Here is a 10,977-nt window from a genome sequence, read left to right as displayed (position 1 = left end):
TCAAGACGTGTCACATGGCGCTCCCCATAGCAGCCACAGGGTCAGCCTGTTGACCCTTATCCTTTTTCCTTCTCCTTCGCTCCCATTCCCCCGCCCCTTCCCATTTTTCTCAAGATACTCATTATAATTAAGAACTCTTGTGAAATGTTGTGACATTAAACAGACATACAGTGAGTGCAGTGTGTTGTGGTGCTGGAAGGTAGTGCGAGCTGTGTCGCCAACGCCTAGTCATCGCCGACACGCTCAAGTTCCGAAGGACACCATCTCGGTCACCCAGCAGCAGGGGAAGGTCAGTTCAGGTGGCAGGCAGTGTGGCAGCCTCGTCACTCAGGTTTGAAGCAAGATGCACGGCACCTTCATCAACGTTGTGCACTTGTTCCCAGAAACATACAACAACCTACCGGGCGGCACCCACCACCTGTGTCCCGCCGGCCTTGGCCTAGCACATCATTACTAAGCCTGGGTACCTGAGTGACCTCCCAGATACTGCCCACCTGCATCCCTCCGGGACCTGTCACCTGAACCCAGCATCCTACCTGAGGATTAACATCTCACTTGACCTCACCGCCATCTGGAAGAATCCGCCCCTTCGCTCTCCCCGCGGCCCCAGCGCCACCACACTGCACTCCACCCCACCCCCCATCCCCCATCACCCCTACCTTCCCAGAGACAAGTCAGACCCCCGTTTTCCATCCCCCCTTCCTTTCGTACTTATTTTCGTTAGTGAAACTTACTTAAAATGTATTTCTACAACGTAAATTTTCAGCCTGACGGCTGCCGTATTTTAATAAACCATATATTATTTATCATATATTATTATTATTACACACACACACACACACACACACACACACACACACACACACACACACACACACACACACACACACACACACACACACACACACACACACACACACACAGTTAGCGAAATCAATAAAAATCAATAAAAAAGCATGACTCTCTAAAGCGATAGTTTAAGTCTACGGATGATGGAAATAAGATTTCAATACTATATTCGGATCCAGATGTCACAGTAATTGGTCCGTGATTGTGGCATCAAGGTATAACAAGATTTACCGAGAGAAAGAGAGAGGGAAAGGGAGAGGGAGAGAGAAAGCGAGAGGGAAGGAGGGAGGGAGGGAGAAGATGAGGAAGAGAGAGAGAGAGAGAGAGAGAGAAAAGGAAGTAAAGGAGGAGGGAGATAAATGAAGGGAGGGCAGGATGGAAGCAGAAGAGGAGGAAGCCAGGCGAAGGGAAGGCAGGAAGGAGAAGAGGAGAGAGAGGGAAGTAGGGAAAGCATGAGGGAAAGCAGGAGGGAGAGAGACGAAGCGAGGGGAAGAGAGAGGTGGAAGAGGAGGGAAAAAGAGGAAGAGGGAGAGTAGGAGGGAGGCAGTCTTAAGAGGAGGGACGGGGGAAGGGTCTACGGGTGCATCCACGTGGCTGAACAGATAATGAGACTCGAGGGAGCGGCGGAGGCTGGGTCGAGGGAGCAAGACTAAGGTGAAAGGTACGGGAGGGATAATGTCGGCGGCGCAGGAGTTACCCAGCTTAAAAATGCCAGGAACCACATTCTTAATCGCTTCGCCGCTTACACGCACACGTTTGACAGGGTTTTCGTGGGGGTTTTGGGCATTTTCAAGGGTAGTTTTATGTCCCTTGTGGTAGTTTGGCCCTTCTCCTGTACCATGAACCTGAGAAACACACATTTGACTGGGTTTTCGTGGGGGTTTTGGGCATTTTCGAGGGTAGTTTGATGTCCCAGGTGGTAGTTTGGCCCTTCTCCTGTACCATGAACCTGAGAAACACACATTTGACTGGGTTTTCGTAGGGGTTTTGGGCACTTCCCGGGGTAGTTTTATGTCCCTTGTGGTAGTTTGGCCCTTCTCCTGTACCATGAACCTGAGAAACACACATTTGACAGGGTTTTCGTAGGGGTTTTGGGCATTTCCCGGGGTAGTTTTATGTCCCTTGTGGTATTTTGGCCCTTCTTCTGTACCATGAACCTGAGAAAAACACATTTGACTGGGTTTTCGTGGGGGTTTTGGGCACTTTCCGGGGTAGTTTAATGTCCCTTGTGGTAGTTTGGCCCTTCTTCTGTTCCATGAACCTAAAAAACACACATTTGGCGGGAGTTTCATAGGAGTTTTGAGCATTTCCAGGGGTAGTTTTATGTCCCTTGTGGTGGTTTGACCCTTCTTCTGTACCATGAACCTAAAAACACACATTTGGCAAGGGTTTCATAGGATTTTTGGGCATTTCCAGGGTAGTTTTATGTTCCAGGTGGTAGTTTCACCCTTCTTCTGTACCATGAACCTAAGAAACACACATTTGGCAAGGGGTTCATAGGATTTTTGGGCATTTCCAGGGGTAGTTTTATGTCCCTGGCGGTAGTTTGACCTTTCTTCTGTACCATGAACCTAGAAACACACATTTGGCAAGGGTTTCATAGGATTTGTGGGCATTTCCAGGGGTAGTTTTATGTCCCAGGTGGTAGTTTGACGCTTCTTTTGTACTATGAACCTAAGAGACGCACATTTGGCAAGAGTTTCATAGGAGTTGTGGGCATTTCCGGGGTAGTTTTATGTCCCAGGTATAGTTTGGCCCTTCTTCTGTACCATGAACCTAAAAAACACACATTTGGCAAGGGTTTCATAGGAGTTTTAGGCATTTCCAGGGGCAGTTTTATGTCCCTGGTGGTAGTTTGGTCCTTCTTCTGTACCATGAAGCTGAGAAACACACATTTGACAGGGTTTTCGTGGTTTTTTTGGTCATTTCCCGGGGTAGTTTAGTGTCCCTGGTGGTAGTTTGACCCTTCTTCTGTACCATTAACCTAAGAAACACACATTTGGCAAGGGTGTCATAGGAGTTTTTGGGCATTTCCAGGGGTAGTTTTATGTCTATGATGGTAGTTTGATCCTTCTCCTGTACCATGAACCTAAGAAACACACATTTGGCAAGGGTTTCATAGGAGTTTTGGGCATTTCCAGGGGTAGTTTTATGTCTCTGGTGGTAGTTTGACGCTTCTTCTGTACGATGAACCTAAGAAACACATATTTGGCAAGGGTTTTATAGGAGACAGGTAGACAGGCAATCTGACATACAAATACACACACACACACACACACACACACACACACACACACACACAGGCCGGCGGAAGGGTCGTGAAAAAGTCTCACTTAATTTGTGCTGCGCCAGGAGTACGCGGTGGTAGTGGTGGTGGTAATGATGGTGGTAGTGGTGGTGGTCGTGGTGGTGGAGATGATGATGGTAGTGGTTATAATAGTAGTAAAAGTAAAAGTGGTAGTGGTAGTAGTAGTAGTAGTAGTAGTAGTAGTAGTAGTAGTAGTAGTAGTAGTAGTAGTAGTAGTAGTAGTAGTAGTAGTAGTAGTAGTAGTAGTAGTAGTAGTAGTTGTTGTAGTAGTTGTGGTGGTAGTAATAGTGGTGGTGGTGGTGGTAGTAATAGTCGTAGTTGTAGTGGTGATGGCGGTGGGTTGTGGTTGCATAGATTTACATAGATATCTGGACCACACATACGATAGGTGGTCTGTCCGTAAACTTAATTGAAATTCTAGTAATCAAACGCCACCAAGACTTTGCATTCCTACTTCAGTAAATATTAAGTTGAATGAGCTAAGTTACGCTGGACCTGACAATCTATTCCCCTGACCACTCTGAGCAGACCAAATAAACTCACTCAGCTACTCGTCACGTCGGAAATAGTCCATGGAAAGCCCTTTTAGGAGATACGTCCCAGCAAGAGTTTTACACTGCATGAATCTGGAAGTATATTCATGTTGCAAAAATCATCCTGACATTCGTTCCCTTCTCAGTAACGAGAGGAAACTGAATGCTATATTTCTTCTCGTTTAAATATAACGCAAGACTCTATTCACGCTGTTTCTGACGGTCATATAACAATTTCTCGGTCGAGGTCAGAGGGCACACGCACGCCCTGACTCCTTCAACATCTAGAGTGGTCAAGAACTGTTATTAAAAAGAAAGAGAAAACTGAATACTATATTAAATTTTCTTCTCCTCGAAATAGAACCTTAGACTGAAGTTGCGCGTTTCCTGTGGGTAAAACAGTGCTTTCTGGGTCGAGGGTCAGAGCTCACTAACTAACGGGGAGCATATACCAGGGGTGCGTCGCTTCACTCACTCGCCGCCCCCACCACCGACGGTTCCCCCACGAGAAAGCCCGCACAGCTACACAGGCACACCCAAATCCCTTTAACAGCTGGAGTGGTCAAGAACAGTCATTTAAAGTGTAGTTACTGGGTGGGTTATTAAATGAGTAACATTATCATCGTATTCCTTTCAAGAGAAGGGTATCAGGACACCTCTCCTCCCGAAATTGACCTATCTTTCGGCCACTCTTCTTGACTCTTTTGTAGGAGCAATGAATAGCGGGCTTTTGTTTTTCATTATTGTTTCCTTTTTTTGCCCTTGAACTGTTTCCTCTACTGTAAAAAAAATGGCCCTTTACAAGAAAAAGAGAGCACATGTAATGGTTGTTTCATGAGGTAATTGTTTGTACTTTTAACCAACACTAACGCCAACGAGCACGTCCCGAGTTAAGGTTACAGCCACCACTACACTGCCCCGGGAGGCTTATAATCATGGAAAAAATGTAGATTATCTCGCTCCAAAGTTCCCTGGTGCTGGCGGCATTAACGCAACACACCAACACAGTGCTGAGTGCCGCCGGTGCTGCCTCGAACGACCCTCAAACAGCAGGAAAACTCGAGCTAAGCATATCCAGCAGACACAATTTTCCATTACGACGGAGACAAGTCATTATCGTTATGTAAATGGAGGTGAGTGTTGTCGCGGGAAGTGGACCGGGCGGGCAAAGAGAGAGAGAGAGAGAGAGAGAGAGAGAGAGAGAGAGAGAGAGAGAGAGAGAGAGAGAGAGAGAGAGAGAGAGAGAGAGAGAGAGAGAGAGAGAGAGAGAGAGAGAGAGAGAGAGAGAGAGAGAGAGAGAGAGAGAGAGAGAGAGAGAGAGAGAGAGAGAGAGAGAGAGAGAGAGAGAGAGAGAGAGAGAGAGAGAGAGAGAGATTTACATAGATTTACATAGAAAATCAGACCACACAGACCCCATGGTCCAGACTAGGTGGTCTGTCCTTAAACCTAAGTGATTTTACATTAATCAGATGGCTCCAAAACGTTGCTTTTCTGCTCTAGTTAATATTAAGTTCAAGGAAGTGACGGTCGAGCTTGTTTTTAAAGGAGTCAATCGTGTTACACTGGACCACTGATCGAAGGTGGGAGCTTATTCCATTCTCGCACTACAACGTTGGTGAAGAAAAAATTTGGTGCAGTCTGAATTTACTTGTCTACATTTGAGTTTTGTGCCATTGTTCCTCGTTCGCAAAGTGTCATCGATCATAAACCATTTTTGTTCTGTCTATATTCGTGAAACCATTAAGTATTTTAAAACATTCGATCAGTTTTCCTCGGAGGCGACCTTTCTCAAGAGAGAACATGTTAAGGGTGGAAAGTCTTTCTTCGTAGGATTTGTTGCGCAAGGAAGGGGTCATTTTTGTTGCTCGACGCTGATCACCTTCTAGTTTAGCAATGTCCTTTGCATGGTGGGGAGACCAAAACTGTACCGCATATTCCAAGTGGGGTCTGACTAAACTATTGAAGAGCGGAAGTATTACATCTTTATTCTTGAATAAAAAGTTTCTTTTAATGAGGCCCAACATTCTGTTCGCTTTATTTGCTGCATCAGTGCATTGATGTGAGAATTTGAGGTTTGACGCGATTTTAATCCCCAGGACCTTAACGCATTGAACGCTTGTGAGTTTAACGCCGCGTATTTCGTAATCGAATTTCTTATTTTTTGTTCCAACTTGAAGGACCTGGCACTTGTCTACGTTAAAGGGCATCTCCCATTTATCCGACCAAGCTGAAATTTTGTGCAAATCCTCTTGGAGGCTTTGCCTGTCTTCGTCAGTGAGAACCGAGTTACCAATCTTTGTGTCGTCTGCAAATTTACTAATGCGATTGAGTCCAACATCCACGTCGTTGATGTAAATAATGAAGAGCACTGGGCCAAGAACCGAGCCCTGAGGGACGCCACTAGTGGCCGGCGCCCACTCTGAGTTAAATCCGTCAATCACAACTCTTTGTTGTCTGTTGCTCAACCAATTCGCGATCCATTGGTTTACTTGACCGTCAATGCCTATTTGCTTTAATTTATAAAGTAATTTATGATGTGGGACTTTATCAAACGCTTTCTGGAAATCAAGATAGACTACGTCCACTGATTTGGTTACGTCATAAATTGAGAAGAGATCGTTATAAAAGGTCAGTAGGTTTGACAGGCAGGATCTTTGTTACGGAAGCCATGTTGTGAATCCCCAATTAATGAGTGGCTTTGAGGTAACTCACAATTTTGTCTCTAATTATGCTCAAGTTGCTTACCATATATATATATATATATATATATATATATATATATATATATATATATATATATATATATATATATATATATATATATATATATATATATATATATATATATATATATATATATATATATATATATATATATATATATATATATATATATATATATATATATATATATATATATATATATATATATATATATATATATATATATATATATATATATATATATATATATATATATATATATATATATATATATATATATATATATATATATATAAATCTGGGAGATTTAAATATTCTTAAAAGTACTAATTTTATGTTACTTGAGCGAACATTACTTTTGAAATCTTGTTCATTTCTGTAATTTGGACTGCAAAATTTACCCTCGAAACACTACTTACTTTAGAACTACATGTTCTAATAAAAAAGTAATATACTGGCAAGAAAAAAAATGTTATATTCATATAACATGTGTAATCTTCGTTTATACAGGCTGCTGCTGTAATACATATTTTTACGTACAAGATACATGAAAACTGGGCCAGGTATTTTATGAATATAAAATAAAAATTAACTAGATGAATTAGATTAGTTACTGTTAACAACAATACAGTGAAACTGGTTTACCTCAAATTTATGCGTCTGTTCTGACGTGCAAATTCATCAAGGACTTCATGATCAAGATTTGTGTCACAATAGACAAAGTAGGGCCTGTCCATTTAAACGACTTTCACTCATTGCGTTCCTAAGGTATGTTTTAAGCAATTCAAGGGCACTAAAGGATCGCTCATTGGTGGAAGTGCTAACAGGTAGGGTTGAAAAAATTGCAATAAGGTGGAAAAATTTGGATATGTGCCCAATTTTTTGGCACATGCCAATGTCTCAACAACTTGCTTTGACCTCTCATGAGATTCACGACGCTTCCAATAACTCTGCCCCCGTAGATATTCATCTTCAACGAGATCTTCATCTCCATCAAGAAATTTTCCATAAAATTCAACTGCCTCCTTCAGTTCCCTAAAATAAGTATCAACTGAAAGAGAGGGAACAAGATTTCCAAACAAAAAACTCCTAATGTGTTTAGATGCAAACTTTTCCCTGAGTTGTGCTATAGCAGTGTCCGAAAATGGGAGAAAAATAGCTCTTCGATAGTACTCCTATGGAGTTGCTGCTGGAGGGTTAGCCTTAATTATGTTTCTGATGACCACTGATTGTTCAAGGCTTCTGGATGATATCTCCGAACCTTTCCTCAGCTTGGGCAAAAAGTTGGTTGAACTTATTTCCATCACGATAGGACTGAAATGCATCTATGCAGCTCTGTGAAGCAACGCTTCAAGAGCACTTATCAGTTCTTGTTGTGACCCCTGCAGCTTTTCTGGCAAGGATTTATTGACGCTTAGAACTGAGGTGAGCACTTCCAAACTCATGAGAAAACCTGGGTCACTTATTATTTTAGATTACGCTTGGCTGCTGATTCTTCACCTAACGTGTTTTGCAGTAATTATTCTTAATCATTATTTCATTATTTACCTACCTGATTAACTGAACTATCCGGGGCATCAGCCGAGTCAGTGATGATTTTCTTACACCAGATAGAGTACGTACGAGAAGCGTTTTCTGGCGTTTTGTGACCAAGGAGGAAATATGTAAAGAATGGAAAGGCACAAATCCCAAGCCTCCGTGAATTCAAGAAATGACACACTCTATAAAAAAAAAGTACTACATAAAAAGAAAGTGAAGTCTATCAATCATAATTTTCAGAAATTTGGAATTTTGGGTCAGAAGATATTATACGGATAACATGAATAGGCTACGGGCACGTGAGCCTATACACGTCGTCAATGAATGTTTCTCAAAATAGATCACCTGCTCCTAATCAACTCAGCAGCTCCATTGTTCTCTCAAAATAGATCACCTGCTCCTAATCAACTCAGCAGCTCCATTGTTCAAGTGCTGAACATACAATAGTTACTTAGCCACTCTACACTGTCCACTGTCAAGCACAAAAAGGTCTTAAAGGTGGTAATATAGCAGCAAAGTTCGACGTCACAGGTCCCATACGCGTGTAGCGTCGCCTGCCACTCTCCCCGTCATAATACAGAATCAATTATTACATACTCACCACTGTCACCAGACAAGTTCGCTCGCTGCCTCAATGGTATAATTATATAGTCCTCCAATCACTTTGACAGCACCTTACACCTAAAATCAAGTAAATCTGAGAGGCAAGAAGGAGAGAAGGCACACTTAGGACTTTCGTGCTCTCTCTGCCAGAGCTGTCCCAATCTCGTTCCTCTTCCTGTCTCCCACTCCCTGCTACAAACATCCTCCGCCGCTTACAGTTGACAGCTTGACATCGCACTCTACACAGTTTTATGAACCCATCATTTAACACCTTACTTTTTATCACCAGAGCACACCTTATATCCTACCATCAACTCAAACAAAACCAGTGGGGATATAACTCGGTCAGTCGGTGTCACTGAGCTCTCAACTACACACACACACACACACACACACACACACACACACACACACACACACACACACACACACACACATTCGTAATCGTAATACCAATATACATATTCCTATTATTTTCCTGTAATATTTATTTATTCATTATTATTTTTTCTTTGATATAGGGGGCCATGATTCCCCCCCCTACCCTCAATTGAAGTTAGACTAATGGGTCGGGGGGGAGAGAGAGAGAGAGAGAGAGAGAGAGAGAGAGAGAGAGAGAGAGAGAGAGAGAGAGAGAGAGAGAGAGAGAGAGAGAGAGAGAGAGAGAGAGAGAGAGAGAGAGAGAGAGAGAGAGAGAGAGAGAGAGAGAGAGAGAGAGAGAGAGAGAGAGAGAGAGAGAGAGAGAGAGAGAGAGAGAGAGAGAGAGAGAGAGAGAGGACGGAATTCTCAGACGCTTCGGCTTCTCACGTCAACTATTTCCAAATGTCAGAAAGGAGATGAGTATGGTCTTATTGAGTGTGTTTTTAGGTTCAAGGTACGTAAGAAGGGTCAAACTACTACCAGGGACATAAAACTACCCATGGAATTGCTCAAAAACTCCTACGAAAGCATTGACAAATATGAACCTCTCACATCAAATATTTTCAAAGGCCAAAAAGAAGATCAGTCGGGTTCTAAAGAATGTTTTTTGGTTCAGGGTACAGAAGAAGCTTCGGTCAAACTACGACCAGGCTCATAAAACTACCCATGGATTTGCTCAACTTCCTACGAAAGCCAGAAATCTGTGTTTCTTAAGTTCATGGTGCAGAAGATAGGTCAAACTACCACCAGGGTCATAAAACTACCCGTGGAAATGCTCAAAACTCCTACGAAAGCCTTGTCAAATCTGTGTTTCTTAAGTTCATGCACAGAATAAGGGTAATACTACCACTAGGGCCATAAAGCTACACTTGGAAATGCTCAAAACTCCTACGAAAGCCTTAACTATGTGAGCTTGGGAGCTGGAATGTTTGAAGAATATGACACTTCTATAGCCCGGCCGTGCACTGTAACTATGTGGGTGTAGACGGCCGAGGGAGGAAGATAAGGAAGGGCGGCGTTGTGGCATGCATTAAAGAATTACCAAGTTGGAGTGCTTTGAGGCGACTGGGGAGAAAGTTAGCGTCAGTATGCACGGCGTGAAGGTCGGGAGGTACATATCAAGGAGGAAGCTGTTTGTGATGTGTTGTGGGTTGGTGGTACTGTGTGTAATTCACCTCTTGGTCTGCTGCGGGTCTCTCTCGAGACAGCCAGTCGTTCCCCTACGGAAGAACACAGAGCCTGTAGTACTGATCTTTGGGTAGGACTGAGACCACTCACACAACACACCGCGACAACGAGGTCACAACTCCTTGCCTGACGTCGCGTACCTACTCACTGCTAGGTGAACAGGGGCTACACGTGCAAGAAGATAAACCCAACTTATCTTCACCCGGCCGGGGAATTGAACCCCGGTCCTTCTGGTTGAGAGCCAGACGCTCAACCCCTGAGCTACCGGGCCGTGTGTGTGTGTGTGTGTGTGTGAGAGAGAGAGAGAGAGAGAGAGAGAGAGAGAGAGAGAGAGAGAGAGAGAGAGAGAGAGAGAGAGAGAGAGAGAGAGAGAGAGAGAGAGAGAGAGAGAGAGAGAGAGAGAGAGAGAGAGAGAGAGAGAGAGAGAGAGAGAGAGAGAGAGAGAATGTTGAATCACACAATAAATAAGGAATGGTTCCCTCTGTGGACTAATATTGACCAAAGAAGAAAATTACAATCGAGCTTATGTTCCTGCAAAGTGAATGAGTTTTTAATATTTACTCAACGGAAACGCTAAGCTCGGATCTACCTCATTCTTAATTAAGACTTATTATTATTAGCTCATCAACGAGTCAACACGGTAAAAGGAAATCATAGTTAGCACTCGTCAAATCCGAATAAGCATTTTAATTCAATCAAGCTTCCTCCCGGATTATATCGCCTCGCGCGGCATTATTTGGAAAAGTGCGCTTTAAGTTTACTAATAGATCCGTGTCTCTAAAACTCGTCGAAATAATGTAATTCGATGCAAAT

At 43.1% G+C, this 10,977-nt stretch overlaps 1 non-coding gene across 1 annotated transcript; it reads right to left on the bottom strand.

The window, feature by feature from the left end:
- Positions 1-10,362: 10,362 nt before the first annotated feature.
- Trnae-cuc (transfer RNA glutamic acid (anticodon CUC)) lies at positions 10,363-10,435 on the bottom strand. The gene has a single exon. It is a non-coding gene; the product is annotated as a tRNA-Glu (tRNA).
- Positions 10,436-10,977: the final 542 nt, after the last annotated feature.

Source organism: Eriocheir sinensis, chromosome 20, assembly GCF_024679095.1.
Source record: "Eriocheir sinensis breed Jianghai 21 chromosome 20, ASM2467909v1, whole genome shotgun sequence".
In the NCBI taxonomy this organism is placed as follows: Eukaryota; Metazoa; Arthropoda; class Malacostraca; order Decapoda; family Varunidae; genus Eriocheir; species Eriocheir sinensis.
Note: the sequence above shows the minus strand (reverse complement) of the source record. Positions and strands in the feature narration are given on the sequence as shown.